Source organism: Pleurodeles waltl, chromosome 2_1, assembly GCF_031143425.1.
Source record: "Pleurodeles waltl isolate 20211129_DDA chromosome 2_1, aPleWal1.hap1.20221129, whole genome shotgun sequence".
Lineage (NCBI taxonomy): Eukaryota > Metazoa > Chordata > Amphibia > Caudata > Salamandridae > Pleurodeles > Pleurodeles waltl.
Genome location: NC_090438.1, coordinates 201,318,827 through 201,344,046, shown reverse-complemented (window position 1 = coordinate 201,344,046; position 25,220 = coordinate 201,318,827). Strand labels below are relative to the sequence as shown.

General features: G+C 43.1%; 1 protein-coding gene across 3 annotated transcripts in view; it reads left to right on the top strand.

The window, feature by feature from the left end:
• The window catches only part of MTMR1 (myotubularin related protein 1), a 403,694-nt gene that overhangs the window by 248,808 nt on the left and 129,666 nt on the right, over nucleotides 1–25,220 (top strand). The window lies entirely within an intron of this gene.

Sequence of the window (25,220 nt, the reverse complement as noted above, 5' to 3'; positions counted from 1 at the left end):
GCTGGGGAAATAGGCAGTGGGGTCCAAAGCCTATTATGTAGAGTTTCGATATGTTGGCAAAGTGATAGTAGTATCATGAGAAAGAATGGGACACTATGGAAAACAGTAAAATACAGAATCTCACAGTAATGAATGTGGAGCCCTTATGTCACAGGGGTGGCATAGATGATACTGAGGAGATGGGATATGATCGCAGTAGCAGGTACTGAAAGAAGAAGAAGAGGAGGATATGGGATGGAGCGAGACAAAGACTGGGGAGTGATAAGTAAAGAGGGTTTGGGATGGGGGATAACAGATAGAGGGTTGAAGACTCATGGTAGGATAAGAACAGCGACTATGAGGGGGTGAGGGGTATGTATGTATGTGTGTGAACGAGGAGGGGAGGAAACAAAGGGTAGAGTGGCTGAGGCTGGGCGTAGGGAGGGGCAGGGGGATAATGATGAAGGTCTGGCGGTTCACACTGGGTCTACTTCATCCTGGAGAAAAGGTGCCCATGTGTGGACAAATATGTCTGCAAGTTATAAATTACGCGTTTGTACGACACTGTTTGATATATTGCCGATACCCATTCATCGTGCGTGGGGAGTATTGGGGATCACCAATGTCTAGGAATACAGAGTTTTGGCTGTGGCAAATGCTGTGTGAAGGAGACGCGTTTGGGGGCATCTCAAATCCGGGGAGCCTGTGAGATCATGGAGAAATATTAATGAGCGTGGCAGCAGGTCTGGCAGTGGCAGTGTTTCTCGCAACATTCGTCCTACCGCTTCCCAGTAGAGCATAACTGCTGGACAATCGCACAGGACATGCAAGAGGTCAGTGTGTGTGTGGGCAACACCAACATTGTGCATGAGGCAGGGCACCCGCCTTCTTCAGTTTAACGGGTGTCCAATACCAATTGTGGAGCATTTTAAATATCCATAGAACAGCTTCCCGTGCTCCACGATTGTGGGCTTCTGGGAGGTCTGCTCAGTCTTCCTGGTCAAATTCCATTTGTAGCTTTAGTTGCCAGGAGAGTCTGAGGTTATGGAGAAGGAGTATGGATTAGAGGTGGCGGACCAAGAGGGCGTGGATGCCAGACATCACTCAGCAAAAGTGGCCCCAGGTTCTAAGATAGGAGGACACCAGCGAGGATGGCATGGATCACGGGGCGTGGTCCCAAGCTACAGACGAGACAGTGTGGGATCCGAGTCTCCAGGCTTGCTGAGCAGTGAGATCATATTCCTCTCGGATCGTGGCAAAGGACTTCAAATGTCCATTGGTTAGGACCTGGTCCAGATGGGTGATGGCAGCTGCACGTCATACGCTCCAATCGAGAATCTTCCCCCCAGCCCTTAACTTGGTGTTACCCTACAACGGGGTATGCCATGGAGAAGAGCGTTCATTCTGTGCAGTTTGTGAACGCGTTTCCAGGATTTTATCATAGCTTGCGTCATTGGATCGCTGTTGTGTGTTCCAGACTTCCCATCACCATAAAGGGGCTTACCCCCGCGTACAGTTTAGCAAGGCCTGTTCCATGTGTACCCATTGCGGTTGTTCTTTCGCCAGCTGTGAAAGATGTAGTGAAAGTACAGGGAGTGCAGAATTATTAGGCAAGTTGTATTTTTGAGGATTAATTTTATTATTGAACAACAACCATGTTCTCAATGAACCCAAAAAACTCATTAATATCAAAGCTGAATATTTTTGGAAGTAGTTTTTAGTTTGTTTTTAGTTTTAGCTATGTTAGGGGGATATCTGTGTGTGCAGGTGACTATTACTGTGCATAATTATTAGGCAACTTAACAAAAAAAATATATATACCCATTTCAGTTATTTATTATTACCAGTGAAACCAATATAACATCTCAACATTCACAAATATACATTTCTGACATTCAAAAACAAAACAAAAACAAATCAGTGACCAATATAGCCACCTTTCTTTGCAAGGACACTCAAAAGCCTGCCATCCATGGATTCTGTCAGTGTTTTGATCTGTTCACCATCAACATTGCGTGCAGCAGCAACCACAGCCTCCCAGACACTGTTCAGAGAGGTGTACTGTTTTCCCTCCTTGTAAATCTCACATTTGATGATGGACCACAGGTTCTCAATGGGGTTCAGATCAGGTGAACAAGGAGGCCATGTCATTAGATTTCCTTCTTTTATACCCTTTCTTGCCAGCCACGCTGTGGAGTACTTGGACGCATGTGATGGAGCATTGTCCTGCATGAAAATCATGTTTTTCTTGAAGGATGCAGACTTCTTCCTGTACCACTGCTTGAAGAAGGTGTCTTCCAGGAACTGGCAGTAGGACTGGGAGTTGAGCTTGACTCCATCCTCAACCCGAAAAGGCCCCACAAGCTCATCTTTGATGATACCAGCCCAAACCAGTACTCCACCTCCACCTTGCTGGCGTCTGAGTCGGACTGGAGCTCTCTGCCCTTTACCAATCCAGCCACGGGCCCATCCATCTGGCCCATCAAGACTCACTCTCATTTCATCAGTCCATAAAACCTTAGAAAAATCAGTCTTGAGATATTTATTGGCCCAGTCTTGACGTTTCAGCTTGTGTGTCTTGTTCAGTGGTGGTCGTCTTTCAGCCTTTCTTACCTTGGCCATGTCTCTGAGTATTGCACACCTTGTGCTTTTGGGCACTCCAGTGATGTTGCAGCTCTGAAATATGGCCAAACTGGTGGCAAGTGGCATCGTGGCAGCTGCACGCTTGACTTTTCTCAGTTCATGGGCAGTTATTTTGCGCCTTGGTTTTTCCACAGGCTTCTTGCGACCCTGTTGACTGTTTTGAATGAAACGCTTGATTGTTCGATGATCACGCTTCAGAAGCTTTGCAATTTTAAGAGTGCTGCATCCCTCTGCAAGATATCTCACTATGTTTGACTTTTCTGAGCCTGTCAAGTCCTTCTTTTGACCCATTTTGCCAAAGGAAAGGAAGTTGCCTAATAATTATGCACACCTGATATAGGGTGTTGATGTCATTAGACCACACCCCTTCTCATTACAGAGATGCACATCACCTAATATGCTTAATTGGTAGTAGGCTTTCGAGCCTATACAGCTTGGAGTAAGACAACATGCATAAAGAGGATGATGTGGTCAAAATACTCATTTGCCTAATAATTCTGCACTCCCTGTACATATATCTCTACAGAGGGCAGACCTAAGCCACCACGAGAACGGTGAGCTAGTAATTTTGCTTTGGTTAGGTGAGGTCGAGAAGACCCCAAACAAAGGGAGCGTATGTTTTTGTCTATGGAGCGCAAGAGATGGAGGGGATCAGCTAGGGAAGCATACCCAAGACATATGTAAACCAGGGTAGTGTCACCATGTGTACTGTTTGAACCCTCCCCAAAGGGAGATGCCTAGTTGAGACCATTTGGCAAAATCCAGGTGTGTGTGCGCTAGCAGCGGGTCAAGATTGTCTGTAATCATATGATCCAGACCTCTGTTGATGTAGATCTGTAGGTATTTAAGGCTGGAAGGTGTCCAGCATACTGGTAGGCTGTCAGTGGCAGTGTTTGTGGTAAACCGTGAGATGGGTAGTGCCTCGCTTTTGTCCCAGTTTACCTTGTATGCCAACAAGGCTGCGAAGTTAACAAGTATGCCCTGTAGACTCGAGACTGAGAGTGGAAGTTCTTTGTGTGTAAGCAGGACGTCAAACGCATATGAATATATGGTAGAAGTAGCGCCTATGATAGGAATTCCCAATATACTTGGGGCTTGTCAGATCGCGGCGGCCAATGGTTCAATGGCCAGAAGGAACAATAAAGGCAATAGCGGGCAGACTTGACGGGTCTCAACTTTGATGGTGAATGGGTCCGATATGAAACCTCCGCAGTTTATCTGTGCAGTTGGTAAATCTAGAGCCAGCAGACCTTGGCAATGAAGTCATCACTCAAACCGAAGCGCTGAAGGACTTCAGAGAGATTCCACTATTCAGTACTATTGAACACATTTTCTGCGTCCAAGGATAAAGCAAAGGCCTCATCCTGCAGGTCCTTTGCTGACCTCAAGGTGTGGAGGTGATTTCTGGATGAGTGGCCGGGTACAAATTCCACCTGAGTATGGTGGAAAAGAAAAGGGATAACTTTATGTAATCGGGCTGCTAACACCCCTGCCAGGATCTTAATAACTCCATTCAAGAGAGAGAGATGAGTCGGTGGCTTCCACAAAGCAGGAGGTCTTTTCCCTGTTTGGGGAGGATGGTTATGGTTGCTTTGTTAGAAATGGGGCCCAAGGGACCAGTACGTGTTGTGTCCTGGAAGGCCTCGTACAGAGAGGTGACTACGTCCTGTCCCACACATTTATAGAATTCCACTGGGAGTCTGTCTTCCCCCAGTGTTTTAGGATAGGATAGTTTTGGGACAAACATGTCCTTGCTGCTTTCACCCTCAAGTAGGCGCCTGCCATCTCCATTAAGGTTAGAAGGGGGTACGTCAGCTAAGAAGGCAGACAGTCGCACAGGATCTTCTGTGGTTTCAGGAGTGTAGAGAGATCGGTACAAAGCTGCAAATTCGTTGACCGGGATATATGGTTCTGTAAGTAGTCAGGTTTTAAAAGCAGGCATAAGAGCATTTAAAGCCAGTCTTTCGTAGTCAAGGAGTTTGAGAGTGATATTCACCATTTGCGAAATAACGAGCAAATTGTTTTGCTTTAGTCATCCAATGTCTGATGATTCAAGGTATAGGGCAAGGTACAGGGAGATGGAAAGTGCTTAAGGGGTAGTGAGGGTTAAAGGCAGGCATGTCATAAGACTTCTGAGTCTGAATCTCAGAGGTCTCCCTGCTAAAAGGTCATATATTGTCTTTTTGATTACTGTAGGAAAATATGTTGGCAGACTATGCAAAAATTTGTCACATCTTGATGTGATCTATAGCTGAGCTCCCACACTGTTCATACAAAGATTTCCACCAACATAAAATGGTTACAGTAATTAAAGTATTTGCTCATCCCTTGAATCTTGTATGCAGTATGCTAAGTTTACTATCCTTGGTGATTTTAATTTTAATTTAGATAATAACAATAGTAAAGATTCAGAACAATTGTTACATATTTTGAGTGGATTTGGCCTGTCCCAGCAGGTAGATTCTCCCACTCATGTTGCTGGTCACAGTTTGGATGGCATCTTTTCCAACAACTTGGACCTGTCAATGAGTGATATTTTACTGATTCTCTGCTCGGATCATAAAGCTGTTAATTTTAGCTTAAGTATTGTTCCTCCCATTAATGCCACTAAAAATGCTGTATTCGGTAAGAAAGCTCAAGCTTGGAATAAAATAAAGAAATTGGATCTAGCTGATGCTTTAGATACTTCACATTCCAAATATATGATAGATTCAAAGATAACAGCACAGACGTCCACTGAGTGACTAGGAGCTGCAGTTAACAAGCTTCCCCCTATTAAAACAATAAAAACATCACAGAAAGTGACTCTCTGCTCCCTAGTTCCCCCCCTCAACTTAAGGAACTAAAACAAAAATGTAGAAAGTAGAAGAGAGTTTGGAGAAAAAACTATTGGAATGAGGAAAAGGTCAAATACATTCAGTGTATTCAAGAGTACAAAAATCCATTGTCATCGAGAACACTAATTATTTCTCTGATAAAATTTGCTCTGCAATGAACTCTTCTATAGAGCTCTTCCAAACAGTTCGGACTCTCTAAACCTTCTGCAAATCATTCAGTGCTTACTTGTCAGCTATTCTACGACCAACTAGCAGAGTTTTTCAAAAACAAAGTAGAGTAATAATTAGGAGATTATACCCTACTGGGCAGTTTGTCAGTCTCAGCCTCTGTATCTACTAGTAAAACTCCAGCAAAAAACATCTTGTGTAAATGTTGCCATCTTACAGAATATCTGAACTCATAATTCAAATGAAATCAGCTGCTCCCTTTGACCCTTGCCCCCCTAAAGTCGTTCATGAGGTGGTAGGGTTACTCCTCCCCTTACTAAATGATTAAACAACATTATTGACTCTGAGATTTTCCTCCAGGATGCAAGAAAGTGTCTATTCTTCCGCTGTTAAAGAAATCCATGTTAAATCCAAAAGAGGTTAAATATTATGAGCCAATATCTTGACTACCTTTTTCAGCAAAAAATACTGGAAAGACATGTGAACGTTTCACACTCTACATTTCTAGAGCATGATATTCATGATACAGCACAAATCGTATTCAGGTCTAATCATAGCACTGAAGCAGCTCTAGTTGTAGCCGCTGAGGAGCATCTTAGATAACGGTGGAAATGCAGCGATGATCTTGTTGGATTTATCAGCTGCCTTTGACACTGAAAATCATGATGGTACGCTTGGCAGACATTGGTGTGGAAGGCTCTGCTCTAGATTGTTTTGCTTCTTTCTCTTAGACAGAGAGCAGATTGTCGCCCTTGGGAATTTTGATCCAAATCTTTTACTTTGCTTTGTGGTGTTCCTCAAGGCTCTTCCTTTAGTCCCACACTTTTTAATATTTATTTGGTGCCCCTAATTAAATTACTTGGTGCCTTTGGTTTCACTCCGGTCGTGTATGCAGATGACACACAAATTGTGGTGTCCATTACGAATGATGAGGTGGAGGCTGCATGCCATTTTAGAGGCTGCATGGGAGCCATTGAGTACTGGATGAGTGCCAATAGTCTGGTGATGAATTCAGCTAAAACTGAAATCCTCTTTTTTGGAAAAGAGTGTTTTCCTTGAACCAGTCTTGCTGGCCCCAGAAACTCTGTTCTTCTTTCTCTCCAGTATCATTGGTTAAGAACATGGGAATACTTTTTGAACCCAGTCTGTCCTTCAAAGTACAGATTAATAAACTGATCTCCTCTTGCCTTTTCTTGCTGCGGATGCTAAAGAAGAAGCTTCCTTTTTATGCCATTTGAATTTCAAGAATCAGTAGTCACCGCCTTAGTGTTGTCAAGAATGGACTCTTGCAGTCCTGTATATCTGGGCATTCACCGGCGTTCTTTGAAAAAACTACAAAGCCTACAGAATGCTGCAGCCCGTCTGCTAATGAAAATTCTTAAATTTAAGAGAATGACAAAGGCACTGCATGAACTTCACTGGCTTCCTGTAATGAAAAGAGTTAGGTTTAAGGTCCTATCCCTAGCTCATAGAACCTTGTATGGGGACAGTCCAGCATACCTAAAGAAAAGCCTTATGTGGTACTGTCCCAGAAGAACGCTGTGTTCTACCAACTCTTGGCTGGTAACTGTTGGTAAACTTAGAACTAAGAAATGGGGAGGCAGGAGCTTTGTCTATTCTAAAGTTCAATTGTGGAAGAATAGTTCAGGACATCTTAAACAACAGACCAATCTTCTTACTTTTGTGAAACAGCTTAAAATTTGTTTATTCTCCTGCTCCTTAACATGAACAATTAGCCCTATATTCTGTGTTTTTCTTGATGTGCAGTTTAGCTACACGTTTTGATGGTGATCTGTCCTTAACTAGGCTTTTCCTTCAACTTTGTGCAGTGGATATCTGCGCCAAAACGCCTTTGGCATCTGTATGCTCTACAAGTTCCTCAATATCAATATGTTTGATATTTGAGCAACATGGTCCCAGAGAAAACATTTGAGTTGTTGCTCGCAACTAAGTGATAAGAACAAGCTTTAGCACCTGTGCCCTGCTTTACCTAAGACTTCTAGAACTCACAAATTGAGTTTTTAGTCCTTCAAATCATGCAAATGTCCCACAAAAAAATTTGGTAAGGCAAGGTGAGATTTTCTAAGAGTTAGACAAGGTAGTTCTACCCAAGTGTTCCAGGTCTTCCAGGTCTTCCCAATTGTTCCCCAGTAATTTGATGGAGAAGCATATGCAAACGTTGGTCGGTTTTACAGTACAAGTACAAAGGGGGAACAATCGCTTTTTGTGTATAAGACTAGCGTTCTTATAGCTCATTGGGCCAATTCTACTGCCATATTGTTTTTACTCTTCCTCCTTACGTGAACTTTCTTCTCTTTAGAGCAAACACAAATGCTAATGTATTCACATTGTGCATACCAGTGGTGTAGACTATAATGACATGTATCACAAAAATGCTTGTGAATTAGCCAAACAGTCCTTACACCTCTCATGGGATCTAACCTCTTCTTATCTTTTCCCATTCCTTACTCCTCCTCTTTTTTCTTTCTAATTTTCTTATCTTGCACCATACCTATGGCCTGCAGCAAATTCATTACCTCTTCTGAATCCCACATTATATATCGCTCACTCCCTCACATAAAATGAACTTTAGGAAAATGTGGAATATCAAAATAAAAGTACATTCCATAACTAATTTAAGGACTCAGGAGAATTCAAATTTTCCGGCCTGATACGTTATAAACAAACCAAATATGAATGTTTTGAAAAACCTCTTGAGTGGACATGAACATTCAGTAGTGAAATTCCAGAAGATTCTTGGAATGCCTGTATTCTGGCATTCCAAAATAGTTTGTAAATTTTAGATACATTAATATAAATAAAACATGATCCTTAATTTACTGGACCTTCCTGAATTTGCAAGAATTTAAATTTCTCACTCCTGGAAAGTGGGGGAACGTGTAAGGATTTTAAACTGCTCTGCATGTACACTTTTATTTATTTGCAGTTAAACTAATGTATTGTGGAATGAAAATGAGGATAATTAGAGCAAAATGCATATCAAGCCACAGACAGTTACTTTAATTTTGAGAAACCTGAACGTATTATATGAACTTGTGCAGTTATGTGCAGAATGTTTTAGCTGTTATGTCTTTTAGTATTCAACTTCATTCAAGTGTTTTCAAATTTTTTAACTTTGACTGTTGCATAAACTGAAACTGTGGCTTAAGTTATACCGGTTTTGCTTTCACACTTAGGCGTGCCAGAACTTAGTTCAGTGCACAAACACTTGAATGTGAAGGAAAACGTTATTGTAGTACCACACAACCCCACTCAATACATAACTGATTTGGTGTCTGTGCTTTATGGGTTACTAACAGTCCCATACAAAGGGTTTGGACACAGGGGTAAATCCAATGTTTTTTCTTTATATTATCACACACAAGCAGTGCACTAGAAGAAAGACACTGTTTGGCTAAAAGTATTTCATTTCATCAGTCCCATTCTTTTGCTTAGCAGATGTAAAATAACTATGCAGAACACTATTAAAACAGCACCAGCGCATGTTGCTAGCAATGAAAATAATATGAACATTTCTCCAATAGTGGAAATATCATCTGGCAATCTAACACCAGTTACACCTTCTTCTGTATGTAATACTATGGGAGCATGGTAGCTTAACTTGCATCTAGAGTTTCTTAGGAGGATTCGGCACACTGAATACCCATGTACAGTTAAAGCTGTAGTTTTCAGTAGCCGGGAGAGAGTGTTATCTCAAAGGGAAAACAATGATCAGCAGGGCTTATCTCCACTCATCTCAGACTTATCTCGGTATCTGCTCTTTGCAAAAGATGGAACACTGCAGCCGTACGGACGCCCAGCCATCTCTGTGACGATCGTCTGGCAGTATCTTGTGTGATAATCTGGGGCGAAAGACCTGTCCTATCTAGTGATACTGATCTTATCTAATATGGAAATTTTCTAAGGAATTTCTGACATAACCTCTATGACTCAATATGCTAGCCTGAGATGCATTAGAATAACCAAAAATGGTATAACATGGGGCACACTGAGTTGCAGAAGGGCTGCACTACAAGTCCCAGAGTGCCACAGAGAACAGGAGGAGGTGGAGGGAGTCTCTGAGTGCCGGTCAAGTGTCATTAAAGGCCAGCTGTGTACTGTGGGGGAGCACTGAAGTAGTTGCAGAGGGCTGTACTACAAATCCCAGAGTGCAACAGCGAGCAGGAGGAAGCTGGGGAAGCCTCAGAGCACCTGTCAAGCGTCATTTAAGGCCAGCTGTGTACCACAGCGCAGGCGCGACCGGGCCAAGAGGATGCCCGTCTGCACCTGTATACAGCCGGTCGAGGCTGGGCCGTCCCTCTTGGTTGCTGATTTAAGGACATATTGGTGTGTGGCCATTATCCTGTCTTTTGTTTATTTTGACTTGACTGTCACTAGAGCATCCTTGCATTATGCATGGTGGGAACTATGGGGTGATTTATTGTGTCTCTTCCACTTCCGGTGATGACTTTCGCTGTGTGAGAGTTTTCCTTAGAATCAGTCTCTCTTCAAGGCATTGACTCCACACTCGCTTTTAGGATGGGGAAGACAAAGTTGTTATGAGCTAAGGATTTGGTTGGACCCCAGAGGGAACCTTTTAGTACATCCCTGGACTTCTTTCTGGCAAGAGCAGTAGAGGTGGTTTCAAAAGAAATTGACTTGGCTGAAAGTTGTCTCTCTCTTAAGCTCAGTGAATTGGAAGGTTCCTTTGGCTCATGCCCTCAAGTTACTCTGGCCTCTGGGGGACCCTCTATCTCTATGGAGGGCTCAGTGGCAGGTACCGGTCCAGCTTTTGAGGGTCAGAATTGTTCCTTTCCAGGGGCTCAGCTAAACTGTTCATTTAATCCACCATCAAGTGAAGAAAGACCCTCCCCAAAAAGGAAGTGATAAACTAAAAGGTTTTTTAATAAAAAGAACAAGGGGGAATTAAACCATGGCAATGCCAATGATGTCCCGCTGAGTCCTTCCATGTGGTCACCCTGGTTCTTAATGATAACAGCCCCAAACAAATTCCACATAACCTCTTGGAGCAACTTAAGGTCCTGATTAAGATGTGTTCAGCCCCTCTGAAAGAAAAGCTGAGTTCCCTGGAGTCCATGGTCTTTAAGTTGGTGTATCAACCAGAAGTTGGGTCTGGCCCAGTGAGTATAGTTTCTATTAACAGTCTACCCAGGGAGGTGGATAATCTCCTGTAAATCAGGCTGGCCATTATAGTTGGCCCACCTAACCCAGTGGAATCTGCTAACCTATCCAGGTCTATTCTTCCTGCACCCGGGAGGGCAATTCCGTAACGCTACAATATGAGAAAGGTAGCTTGACCAAGGGCAATAAACGTACTCAACCTGCCACTAAGAAGTCCAGGCCTGGGGCTGATCCATCTACTAGTATTTAGTCACGGCTAAACCTCCCTCCACAGTGTTGCCCCTGTGGTTGCTTTATTAACAAATATACCTCGTTGTTATCTGAGAAGAAGGAATCCACAGTACAACTAAAAAACTAGGTCTGCTTTTGGCCGAGCAAGAACTCTGATTTTCTCCCAGCGGAATACAAGAAAATTCTATTTGTTCGAAAAATAGGGTCGATTGGACCTTCAGCTAAGCAAGTGGAGGGGCAGGGTGTTGTTATCAACAGCCGTTACTGCAGTTTGGCACATTGCCTAATCTCTTTTTGAAGACAGCAAGGCCCGTTGCCTAATGTGATTAGTTTGGTTAATATATCCGAGCTGATGGGTAATCCTTCCTGGCCGGCACCGACTTTTGTGGGCTGGGGCACAGGAACAGTAATTAATTATGTTTTTGTCTCCAGGAAGCTGAGCTGGTTCATTCTTAAGGTGAGGATCATATAACAGGAGCACAGCGATAATACCCCTGTTGAGATCGTTTTTGATTTACTGGATCACAGGTGTTCCCACATAGTTTTGAGGCCTAGGGATGTGGGGATCAAGCACAGTGGGATTCTGGTCAGCTGGTGAAATGCAGAGATTACACTTAGCCTTGGTGAAACGTAGCCAGAGCCTGATAACGGATGTCTTGTTGTTTAACATCTCCCCTCTGAGATCTTGGTTGCCATTGGTAAGTTGAATAGTTCATTGAGGGATTTGATCAATGGTACTCCTAGACCTACAAGGAACCGCTACACCTGGCGATTTGATGGCACATGTAGAGCTGCAAAGAAAAGGTTGCACATAGCACTCACTAGCACCTCCAGAGACAGGTCTGTGGTAAAAATGGCTAGAATGGAATATAAGTTAGCCATTAAAAATTGGAAGGTGGACGTTAAGTAAAAGTTATGGGAAGACCTTTTCCAGGCATGTAAAGTGAAAGACACACCGAAGTTCTGGAGCATTTAGAACAAAGAGAGCCTTACCATTGGGACCACAGAGAGACTGGGGTCTAATGTACCACCTGAACACTGGTATGATCACTTTAGGAGATTCAGTGAGAGTCTGGGTTGTTAACTGATCCCTATCCCCCTTTGAAAATTAGGTTTCCCCTGGAAGAAGTGATTGCAGCTATTGAAGAAAGTCGGTCGATAACGGCACCTGATCCTGGACCTTTATAAAGAAAATGTTCCCCTGTGGTCACTGTTAGACTTTTCATCCTTGGCGTGGTCTCCCTTAACTTTTTGCCTCTGTTCCCCAGGTTGTTGATGTGTGCTGGACTCTGATTTTACTGTTTTTGTTACTCTGGGCACTTTACCACTGCTAACCAGTGCTAAAGTGCAAGTGCTCCTGTTTAAAATGTGTACGTAATTGGTTCTCCATGATTGGCATATTTGTTTTACTGTTAAGTCCCTAGTAAAGTGCACTAGAGGTGCCCAGGGCCTGTAAATCAAATGTTACTAGTGGGCCTGCAGCACTTGATTGTGCCACCCACACAAGTAACCCTGTAATCATGTCTCAGACCTGCCACTGCAGTGTCTGTGTGTGTATTTTTACACTATAAATTCGACTTGGCAAGTGTACCCACTTGCCAGGCCTAAACCTTCCCTTTTCTTACATGTAAGGCACCCCTAAGGTAGGCCCTAGGTAGCCCCAAGGGCAGGGTGCAGTGTATGGATAAGGTAGGACATATAGTAATGTGGTTTATATGTCCTGACAGTGAAATACTGCCAACTTTGTTTTTCACTGTTGCAAGGCCTGTCTCTCTCATAGGATAACATGGGGGCTACCTTTAAATATGATTAAAATGTAGATTCCCCTAGAGAGTACATGGACATTTGGAGTTTGGGGTCCCTGAACTCACAATTTAAAAATACATCTTTTAGTAAAGTTGATTTTGAGATTGTGCGTTTGAAAATGCCACTTTTAGAAAGTGAGCATTTTCTTGCTTAAACCATTCTGTGACTCTGCCTTGTTTGTGGATTCCCTGTCTGGGTCGGTTTGACAGTTGGGTTGTTTTTCACCTCGCACTAGACAGTGACACAAAGGGAGCTGGGGTGTAACCTGCATTTCCTGATTAGCCATCTCTGCTAGAAGGGAGGGGTGGAGTGGTCACTCTCATCTGAAAGGACTGTGCCTGCCTCTGACAATGCAGACTCCAACCCCCTGGTGTGTGTCTGAGGCCTTGCCTGGGCAAGGCAGGATTTCACAAGTAGGTGTGAGTCCCCTTTGAAGAAAGGTGACTTCAAATACTAAAATGGGTATAAGAAGGGCATCCAAATCTACAGACTTCAGAAACACTTCTGGAAGCAAGAGGAACCTCTGCCTGGAGAAGAGCTGATAGCTGAGGAAGAAGTGGTGCCCTGCCTGTGACTGTGCTTTGTGGAGCTTTCCTGCAGTGCTTCTTCTGCCAGAGTAAGAGGGCAAAGACTGGACTTTGTTTGCCTTCCATCGTGTGAAGAAATCTCCAAGGGCTTGATTTTAGAGCTTGCCTCCTGTTGTTTGAAGTCTCAGGGACAGCAAAGACCTCTCTGCCAGCACCTGGAGTCTCTGGAGAGACTCCTGCTCTGACAAGTGGTGCCCTATCCAGTCCCAGGGCCCTTGAAAGGAAAGCTGGTGGAAATCCAAGAAAATCGACTTCGGACGACTCCGGACCGACGCCGCTGCTGAATCCGGTAACGCTGCGTGCACCTGTCGCCGTGACCTTCGCTGGAATGCGACGCTCTTCGCAGGCCCGACGCCGCTGCAGCCCCGCTGAAGTCCGTGGCTCCGTGGAAGTCACCGCACCCCGTCGCGACCGACGCCGCTCGAAGCACGTGGATTCAACGTTTTGCACAGACGCCGCGATCCCCGACTTCGCGCATCGGCTTGTTTTCACTCTTCACCAAAGGTACTGTACTTGGGGGGTCTACGTGACTCCGTATCCGGCGCCGCTGGTGTTGGCTTGTTGGGAACGACTCCGTCACGACGCCGTGTTAACATCTCATTGAAGCATTTTTGTTTGTAAGCGCTATTTTTGAGTTTAATCTTAAAAAATTCATAACTTGACTTGTGTATGTCGGATTTTTGTCGTTTTGGTCTTGTTTTGTTTAGATAAATATTTCCTATTATTCTAAACTGGTGTTGTGTCATTTTGTAGTGTTTTCATTGAGTTACTGTGTGTGTTGATACAAATACTTTACACCTAGCGCTCTGAAGTTAAGCCTACTGCTCTGCCAAGCTACCAAGGGGGTAAGCAGGGGTTAGCTGAGGTGATTCTCTTTTACCCTGACTAGAGTGAGGGTCCTTGCTTGAACAGGGGGTAACCTGACTGTCAACCAATGACCCCATTTCTAACAGTCACCTATTATTACCAATGTCCTAAATGCTGCAGAAATGCAAGGCATGCCCCCTATTGGTGACTGGCATGTATAGTGTAGTAAAAACCAGGATAACCGCTAGTTTGTTTGTTTAACACGCTCTTTAATCGACCCACTCGAGCGGTGCTATCTCCCTCGCTAACCGCTCCTCCTCGTTCAAAAAACATTACATTCCTTTTTACTTGCACGAGCCCGCTCGTGCTCACAGTAATATAACACATCCCACTCTGTCATCACACAGTTTTTTTTTTTTTAATTTTTTTTTTTTTTAACAAGGATACGACAATAATAACCATATATTACAAAATAATGATAAACCGTTCAATTTTAAGCGAAAAGCATAAAAATGAATCGATAACTCGACATAAGCTAAGAGAAATACATTTCCAGGAAAATTTTCCATTACCATTCTCAATCATCATTTCAAATTTTTTTTTAAGGTAATTAGATTTCATTTTATTTTCTTACATCATCTCTCACATAGTCATTCAGATAAGCAGGTGGTCTTCTCACTCTACTACCACTTCTAAATTCTATCTTATCTCCTTCTTTCTCCACACCTGTTTGTCCCTCCAAAACCTCTACCCCATTCTCATTCTCATGCAAAGTGACAGCACCCGGTCTCTCCACACCTCCCTGAGATAGCATAAACCCACTGCATTCTTCATCTCCATCAGTAATTTTTAGGTTTTCTGCACTTCCATCACCTTTCTCATGTAAGGCCACCCTCCTTTTGTTCCATTTAGTGTCATTGGCCAAAATCACATAAAAATTCCCTACATGTTTAACCTCAAAAGGGCCGCGAAACTTTGTCCAACCTGCCCCCACACGTCCATCCTTGACTTTCACCCAATCGCCAACTTGTATATCGGAATAACCACCTGTCCATGGTATCTCCACTCGATTCCTTAGTTTTATCCGATCACCCTCCATCCAACCAGGCACTAACTTTGATCTGGCCTTACGCCCTCTCATGAACTCATATGGCGTTTTTCCCTTATCTCTCATCTGCGTGGTACGATGAGCCAAAATCGCCTCCTGCACAACAGAACCAACATTTTGGTTCCCCTGCAGAGCCAACTGAATTGTACCCTTGACCATACGATTCATACTCCCCACGATACCATTGGCTTGAGGATTGTAAAGTGCAGTACGCCTATGAGTGATACCATGGGTTAACAGAAACTCCTTCATCTCCAGGGAGGTCAACTGTGTACCATTGTCGGTAATGAGTGTATGGGGACAACCTTCCCTTCGAAACAGGACCTTTAATACAGAAATAGTACTTTTTGTCAACACTTCCCTCATAAATTCAACCTCCATCCACTTAGAAGACACGTCCACCAGGACTAAAGCACATTTTTTATTGTGACCCACTCCAGGCAGTGGTCCAATAAAGTCCATACAAACAGTGTGCCAAGCTTCACCTGGATCTTCAATATGCCCCATCCAAGATTTTTTTCCCAGCTTCAGCCTATTTTTACTCTCCTTACACTGAACACACTCCTCCACCCATTGAGCAGTTCGAAAATCGACACCCGGCCACCAAAAGTTTTCCTTAACTCTTCTCTGAGTCAATGTTTGTCCCAAATGCCCTTCATGTGCCAAATCTATGATTTTTCTTTGCAACTTTTCCGGAGGTACAAATCTGTCACCCCTCATTATTACACCTCCGTCCCTCAACGACAACTCATCCAAAACCTTGATGTAGGGCCTTACAGACACTGCCACAGCACTCTCTCTCCTTCCTCCCTCAACAATCATTTTACTCACGTACTGTAGTACCGAGTCATCCCTCAAACCTTGCAACCACTCTTCTTTAGAGAAAGCCGTCACACCATGTTGCACCACGTCTTCCACCAAAGCCACCGCTCCTTCTTCTCCCGTCAATAGTTGTGCCTCCCTGTCAACCAACTTTCAATCCACAGCCATCCGTGAGAGAGCATCAGCCTGTACGTTCCTCCATCCCTGTATGTATTCCACATTGTATACATACTCCTGCAAGCGAGCTGCCAACCTGGCTAACCACGCCGAACCCTTACCGGCACCACCTGCTGATAACACCTTGACTAAAAGTTTGTGGTCAGTTCTCAACTTGAAAGAAATGCCCCACAAAAATGTTCTGAAATACTCTACAGCCCATGCAGCTGCTAAAGCCTCCCGCTCAATCACCGAGTAATTCCTCTCACTCTCAGTGAGAGAGTGTGAAGCAAAAGCTACCGTCCTCTCTGCACCTTGGTGAACTTGAGACAGGACAGCACCTACACCAGACACACTATCATCCACCGTCAGTATAGTGGAAGCAGAAGTTTCAAAGGGTACTAAAATCTTTGCATCACACACCTCTTGCTTTATTTTATCAAAACACTCTTGCTGCACTTCTGACCATACAAAATTGCAACCTTTGTGCAACAGCATTCTCAACCCCTCTGTTTTATCAGCGAAATTCTGAACAAATTTAGAGTAGTATTCAACGAGACCCATAAAGGACCTCAACTCATCTTTGTTCTTTGGTGATGGAGCAAGTTTGATGGCCTCCAACAAATCTTTTTTCGGTTTAACTCCTTCGCCCGAAATGGTGTGTCCTAAATATTCAATCTCTTTAGTCAAGAAAACACACTTCTCTTTTCTTAGTGTTAGTCCCACCTCCAAAAGGTTCTTTAAAACTTTCCTCAAAATTTGATTATGTTCCTCAATAGTTGACGCAAAAATTAAAATGTCTTCCTGAAAGAATAAGACATTACTGAAACCCTCAAAAACATGTGTCATTATACGCTGAAAAACACTTGCAGCCGAGGATAACCCAAAGGGCATTCTTACGGAACGGAAAGAACCATCCATGGTGATAAATGCTGTAACACCGCACGAACTGTGATGTAATCGTATCTGATGATAGGCGCTTTTGAGATCTAATTTGGAAAAATATTTTCCTCCATTAAGTAACATAATGAGTCAATTGATGTTTGGTAGAGGGAAGTTGTCTGTCACAATGTTCTGATTGACGCTGCGGAGATCCACACAAAATCTCAATTGGCCATTTGTTTTCCTCGTGATGACCACTGGCGAAATCCATTCCGGAGCTTCAGCTGGTTTATTCACCCCGTCTTTCAACATATCCGTCAACATTTTGCTCACCTCTTCTCTAACAATAATAGGTACTTTCCTCACTTTGTGTTTAACCGCAACGGTTCCTTGCTTCATACGAATCTTATGGGCATAACCCTTTAGCTCTCCCAGCTCCTCTAGAAACACCTCTCCCACTTCCTCCAAGATCACATTGATATCTCCGTCATCCACTACCAAAATTTGTTCTTTGCCTCTGGGGTTCACAATTATATTTAAGTCGTACTGGTGCATCCATCCCACAATTGGTGGCTCGGCCACATACACCTTGCCAAAGGTTTCTCTCGATTTGAAGCCTATGACAGTTGAAAAGAAACCCAGGATCTTAATCTCCTCCCCTTGATAGCCCCCAGGACAGATGTCTTTAGACTTCAACTCAAGCTGAGGCCAATTTTCCTTAAAAATATCTTTGGGAATTATTGTGTACTTAGATCCGGTATCCACCATCAACTCAACACTCACTTTTCCAAAAGTGAACCATGCTTTGGGCCTACTTTCCCTCTTACCGTGGTAGACTTTATCATCCTGGCCTTGGCTAAGTATGCGGTCCACCACCTCTTCACACACCGCCACCCCTTTTTTACTTTGACCACTCGACACACATACGTGCATAATGGCCTTTGCGCCCACACTTTCTACATTCCTTGCCTACCGCAAAACACCCCTAGTGTTTTCTTCTCTACCACAGCCACACTGTTGCTTTTGGTTTCCACATCTCCCACAATTTCCTGCAGGGCTTGTTGCTCCCTACTCCCATTGCCATACCTTCCCATTTCTTTCATGCACAATTCCGACTCTTATACAACTTTCGCCATGTCAACAGCATCTCTCAGACTGGGATTCTTTGCAGCCCACAGCCTTTCCTGAATCTTTCTGCTCTTACACTGAACCATTAATTGATCCCTAATCATCTGGTCATACATCACCCCAAAATGACATTTAACTGACAACTCCCTCAATTTGGATACAAACTCTTCAGTAGACTCCCCCACCCTCTGCGGTTGGGTATAGAACTTGTACCTAGCTAAGACTACATTAGTTTCTTTAGGAAACCTATTGCTCAATCTTAATCTAGCTTCCCTATACTCATCTGAAATGTGTGCCCCATTGTCTGTAGCCACTGGCATAAACTTGAACAATCTCTGTGCCTTTGAACCTAGACAGTTCAATAAAATAGCTTTTTTACGTGCAGCAGTAAACTCTTCGCTGTCCAATGCCAACAAATAATTGTCAAACATGTCTATCCAGTCTTCCCACTGGATCTTTGGCGTACCTGGATGTATAAGAAAACAAGGTGCTGCAGTAATTGAAACGTGCTCCATTGCTCATAAAGATGGTGGTCACACACTTCAAAAACAGAGGTTCAGGAGCAGCATACAAATCCCAAGCGACTAAGATATTCGCAATGCTGTGAAGGATTGCACAATTATCCACAGTTGATGACTCCAACACAAGAAGAATTGTGTCGCTGTGTATTTTATCACTGCGCCCCTTTGTCAGTTTAAGTCGCAATAAAAGTATACATAAACACTCACAGTCACAAAATAGCAGATTCAGAGGTGACTTCTCCTTTAAATCCTTGGCAAATGACCGCTTCACCCATGACTTCTCCTTCAGCAGTACTCCCCTTTAATTGTGGAAGCACAGGAGCTTCTCCTTTAAGTCCAAGGGAACTGGCAGCTCCAGGAGTGACTTCCCCTTTAAAAACACTCCCCTTTAAGATACACAGCAGCTTCTGGATAGGTGACTGGCCACGCCTCTATCTCCTGAAAGGAGACGTTGTTCCATGAAGGGAAGGCAGCTTCCTCCGTCACCGTGTCTTGACCGACATCTGCCTGCTGAAATGAGCGCCACTCGGTAGGTCGATGAGTGGAGTTTTCCCTCGTCGCCAAAATAATGTAGTAAAAACCAGGATAACTGCTAGTTTGTTTGTTTAACACGCTCTTTAATCGACCCACTCAAGCGGTGCTGTCTCCCTCGCTAACCGCTCCTCCTTGTTCAAAAAACATTATATTCCTTTTTACTTGCACGAGCGCGTTCGGGATCCAACAGTAATATAACATATAGTTCCCATTTATTAATAAAAAATAAAAAAAAAGGTGATAGATCGGATCCTAAATGCTACAGGCCTGTCTTATTACTGGACTCAATTGTGAAGATCGCAGGGCGTGTTATTTTGTGCATAATAGAGAGTTGGGCTCAAGAAAATGCCATTATGAGTTTGAGTTGAGTTTGAGTTTGTGGATTTGTAGACCACATGGCTACCCTTAGGCAACCCAGCACTGGTTTGAGGGAAAGATCTGCTACGGAATGCTCTTATCTGAACGGGAGTGACTGTTTCTTAGCTAAAGGATTGTGGAAAGAGACAGTTTTTTAGCATCTTCCTAAATCTTGGTTTCTCTTTTATCGCTCTTATCTCATTTGGTAGGGAGTTCCAGAGTTGAGGGACTAGATGGGCAAGGGATCTCCCTCCTCATTTGGATTTCCTATCTCTTGGGACCTTCAGGAAATGTCTCTGAGCTGATCTGAGTGGTCTGGTATGGTGGTACGGTGACAGAATGCCTCTTAATTTCTGCGGGCCTTTGTTGTGAATCAGTTTGTGTTTTGAACTTGGTTCTTGCATTGACTGGCAGCTAATACAGTGTTTTCAGGGCCTCCTTTGCAGATTGGGTTTTGGGAACTGTCAGTAGCATTCTGGCTACTGCGTTTTGTACTACTTGCAGGTGATTTGGGGATCCTAAATACAGTGTGTTCCCATAATCCAAACACAAGGTTATTAAGGTCTGTACCACTGTTCTTCTTAAATTTTCTGGGAGTAATTTAATGATTTTCCAGATTGTCTTTAGGACGCCAACATAATACGTGCCTCTTTTGTTGCCTGGGCGTTATCCAGCCACATGCCGAGATTTATTATGAGAGATTCGGGAATGAGAGGGGATATCAAGATATTCTGGCCATCCTAGGTCAATATTTGCATAGGGGTTATTTCTTAGGAACGTCACTTCGGTTTTGTCACTGTTGAGTTTTAAGCAACAATTTGCCTTCCAGTACAGTATGAGTTTCAGAAACATCTGGGGACCCAGGAGCAATGTTTAAACTTGCATCTATTAATTGGGAAGTAAACAATTGCCAAGAAAAGGACATTATACTTTGCATTTATGGATCTCAGTAGTGCATTTGATAGGGTTAACCATGCTAAACTCTGGGGTATTTTACATAAGCTTGGTTCGCCCAGTCCTTTAGTGGGTTTTTACAGGTGTTACATGATGGAGTTAGAGTTCAGTCAGGGAGAGTGCACTAAATGTTTTAACCTTTTTACCGGTGTTCAACAGGGGTGCATTTTAGCTTCCATTTTGTTTCTTTTCTATTTTAATTTCAGCACTCTTTTTTTAGACTTCCAGTGTAAAGACTTACCTGTTGTGAATGGCAAAGGTGTGCCAGCTGTTCAGTATGCCTATGACACAGTTCTTTCTTGTCAAATGCTGAATGGCTTTCGGGGAGCTGTTGATGTCTTTGTTAGAAATGTTGAAGTGGGGGAAGCTTCTAGAGTTCACCTACAGAGGTTTCTGGAATTTCCTGTCTCCTAACCCTGGTTCCAGTCTATCCTGGGGCACAGTAGGCTAGTTTGAAGTCCTTTGTGTATGACCACCTCCAGTGTCTTTGAAGTGCAAGTGGGGTAGGTGATCGCTTCACCCCCTGGTCCATCCTGCCAACACTGAGACCCTCTATTATGATGGTGTCTGGGAGAAATGCACAAAGGCCAGCTGCCAACTACACCTAGTCATGTGACCCAGGAAGAGGCTGCAGGTGCCAAATGGTTAGGGCCAGAAAATGCAAACTTTGTAAAAGTGACATTTTCAGAATTGTGACTTAAAATCCAACTTTACCAGTAAAGAGAATTTTAAATTACAATTCTTCAGACTTCACACATGAATTGCGTATTCCCAATCAAACGTTACCATTCCTTAAATATAATAAGGGAACCCAATGTTATCCTATGGGAGAGGAAGGCCCTGTAGAAGTGAAAAATGAATTTGTGAGTTTTTCCCGACCAGGACATGTAAAACTTGAAAGAACATGTCCAAATGTTTAATTACAAGGCTAAGCTATGTAGGACATACTTTAAGGAGACATACATGTAATAAAAAAGGGAGGCTAAGGCATGGCAAATGAGTTATTTTGCCAAGTCAAATTGTTAGTTTAAAACTGCCAACAGACTGCAATGGCAGGCTTGAGACATGTTTAAAAAGGCTACTTAAGGGGTCAGATAATAAGTGCTGTAGGTTTACTAGTAGCATTTAATTTACAATACCTGGGTATATGTGGTGTCACTTTATCAGGGACTTTCAAGTAAATTAAATGTACCAATCGGGTGTAAGCCAATTTTACCATGTTTAAAGGAGAGAGCACAAACACTTTAAAACTAGTAAGAAGGGCTTTTAGGACCCAGTCCTAAAAGCCAACGAAAGTGTTCAGAAAACAGGTGGGGTAAAGGCAGAAAGTTTGGGGATGACTGCAGAGAGGGCCAAGTCCAGCAGTGGTGATGGTGAATATGACTGAATGGCCTTCTAACTCACAGAGCCCACAGGGCCACCTGTGAATGCTGACACGATTTGAAACTCCTAGTAGGCCCCACCCTCTCAATGTTGTGAAAAGCTCTGGTCTGTTTTATTGTTTCCTCTGTAGCTTCGCTGCATTTCATGTAGTAACACCTCTACCACGCTGACCATGACTTCCATTATGAGTGACCCCCTGTAGTTCATGCACTGGTCTTCAGGCCCTGATAGGATAGAGTCCCCAGTACATTTGTGGGACCCGTTGGGGCCAAGTGCTGAACTCAACACTTTGGGGCCCCAGCATTCTTGCAGCACCAGCTACATCCATGTTTACAGCAGGACCCCAGTACTCCTTCTCTATGCTGTCCCATTTCATCTGTCTTCTGACGGCAGTCCTCTTCCTGAAAGTGCCTCCCCCTATCTCTATTTCCTCACTGCAGCTTATTAAATCTGCTGGCTCTATCTGTGTCCTTCCTGCTGAAGTGCCACCAGCAGGTTGAATGCAATATCTGAGCCAGCGATGCATTGTGTTATATCCTCTTCTTCCAGCTCCCTGTTTTTGCACCTCCTTGAGCTGCCAAGTCCTGGACCTCCCTCACAACTTGACTTGCACTTTGATCTGTCCTTGGTGCAATGGCCACTCTGACCACTCTCTGGCACTCATTGCAGCACATGCGTTCCACCACCCACAAGCCCTTCTACCTCAGTATGGACCCACAGTGCCCTTCTCCCCTACTGGTGGTAGACTACATCCACGGTTGTCTGTTGTCTTCAAGTTCAAGCTGTTTCTCTCTCCCTCAGCGCCAACCTACTGCTCGTTCTCACCTATGACAAAAATCAGGCACCATTTAATGAACTACTGTCAACTCTTTGGCCCACACTAGTCTTAGCAGAGGAGGTGTTCTCAATTAACGAGACTCTAGACAGAAACCACTGAATTTTTGATCTCTGAAAACCCCAACCTGTGTTCCATGATTTTATCTACTTGCTGACTATATTTCTGAGAGCTATGTATTGGGATGAACTGTTCATCGTTTGCTCTAGACTTCTCAGCAGAAGCCTCGAAAGCTTTGCAAGTGTTGCCATGATAGCTGTTATTGGCAGCTTTGCAATCCTTCCCATGTTGGGATCAAGACAAAAACATTATGAAAGTAGGGCATTTTAAGCAGCAGCTCCCATTTCAGACCATCTTGGAGAAAACCTACCTGTAAGGACAGAGGCACACTTCAGTCAAAAAGGTAACTCAGCAACAATCTAGACAGGCATCTATAAAATCAATAGTTATCTCCTGTGACTAAAAATATTACATGACAATGCCTAAAACTGATTAATTGCAGAAAGCTATAAATAGGTAATCTCAACAAAATGTTTGAACTAAATGTCCACTGGTGAGAAAAGTCTCGAATAAATCTTTTCACAAAAGCAAAACTATAATTGTCACAGCTTCATATCGACTTTTGATGAACTGGTATTTTTCCCTTATTGTAATTTGTTCATTAGTATCTTGGCTTGCAGAACTACTTGTTATGCACAAATCAGCGATAATGCATCTCTCTTGGAACATGGTCATCCGAGTTGCAATTACTTTTGTACATTGAATTATTGAGATAGAATCATTATGTTTTCATACACCTTACCCACTATTCCATAGGCGACCAGTTGTTTTGAGAATGAACTAACCCATCTTTCCTCCTAAAGTGATACCAGATTTCCTTGTTAGTCAGAGAATATCATTCCCATTCATTATTTTTCCAAAACCATCCGATGGAGAGGTGCCTCCAAACTGTTGACCTAAAGAAGATCCTCCATTAATAAGCAGAGAAAGATAAACAATGCTGTAAGTCCAAGTTATTATTTGTTAATAATAAATCTGTCTGTGCAAGGTTTGTGACATACAAGCAGTTGACAGCCTATTGGATTATGCCTGGAATAGCATCTAAATAATGATATTGAACTCTTTGCATTTCTCTCTTTTTCTAATCGGTTATTGCATTTCTTACTGCCACCAATTAATTGTGAGCTTGGTTACCCTTGGGTCTAGTATGTGCTTAGGGAATGCAAACAGATGTTTTAGTGAACATCCCATAGTGGAGATGGCAAAGTACTTTTTAAATGCTGTTTACTCCTTATGAAAATCTTCATTGAATTCGTAGACAATAATTCCTGTCCCCTGAAGGCCCTTGAAATTGGTAAGGGAAATCAGTTTTAAGCACCAATAAAAGATTCCTAAGATTTAAAAGGAGCTATCTCACAGCTGTCACAACACTGTGCTTTAGGGCAAAAGGTCAGTCTGATTGGCTTAAAGCGATAGTGCACTTTTGCCTGAATCAATTGGACTTTTTATTTTTGTTCCTTAATTGTCCTCAGTTGGCATGTTACATTTTCTTTACATCCCTTCATTCATGATGACCCTTCTATCTCGTAGATGACATGTTGCACTTTGAGCTTTTTTTCAGGTATTGTGTTAGCGAGCTGGTGCCCATGTCAGTCATTATTTGTTTTTTCCTCTTTCTACTGTTCATTAATATGTGGGTTTTTGACATAGACCATGTCTCCAGTAGGGACCACTTCTTGTCCTAAATTCCGATTTGGCTATTGGGGAGAGAAGAGGGCAGTGCTGCTTTTATTAATTCCTTTGTTTTTTCAGCAGCTGCAGTTCTACTCTATTATTCGTTGATTTGTTGTGCTTTGGAGCTATTTGGCATGTGTATGGAGGCTACCATCAGTGCAGTATATCCTGACTCATTTAGTGGAATCTGGGCTTTCTTTTAGCATTGGCTGAATACTTTGTTGCTGCTTCTCCTTCCAGCTGCTTTTATTTGAGGTGGTTTGGTAATTACTTTGTTCTGCATCAGCATTGATACTGAAATTAAATAGTTCTACTAACTTTGCAAGGTCTCAACATTAACATGTGAAAACCATCGTGCTGCACATAGTAATGTTTCCTTTCCCTTACAGTATTTATCTTTCAGTTATTTGAAGAGTGGCTAATGTAGTAGTGGGGGTGGTATTTTAAGCTATGCCAGAGTGTGGGTTTTTGTTGTGTGAATGAGGTACAGGCAACCAGGAGTCTACATCACACATATTAATATTTGAAGCTAAGTGAGGTATAGAAAATGTTAGTTCATGTCAATAGAAAAGTGGGCAAATTTACAAATCAAAATGAATTCCTTTA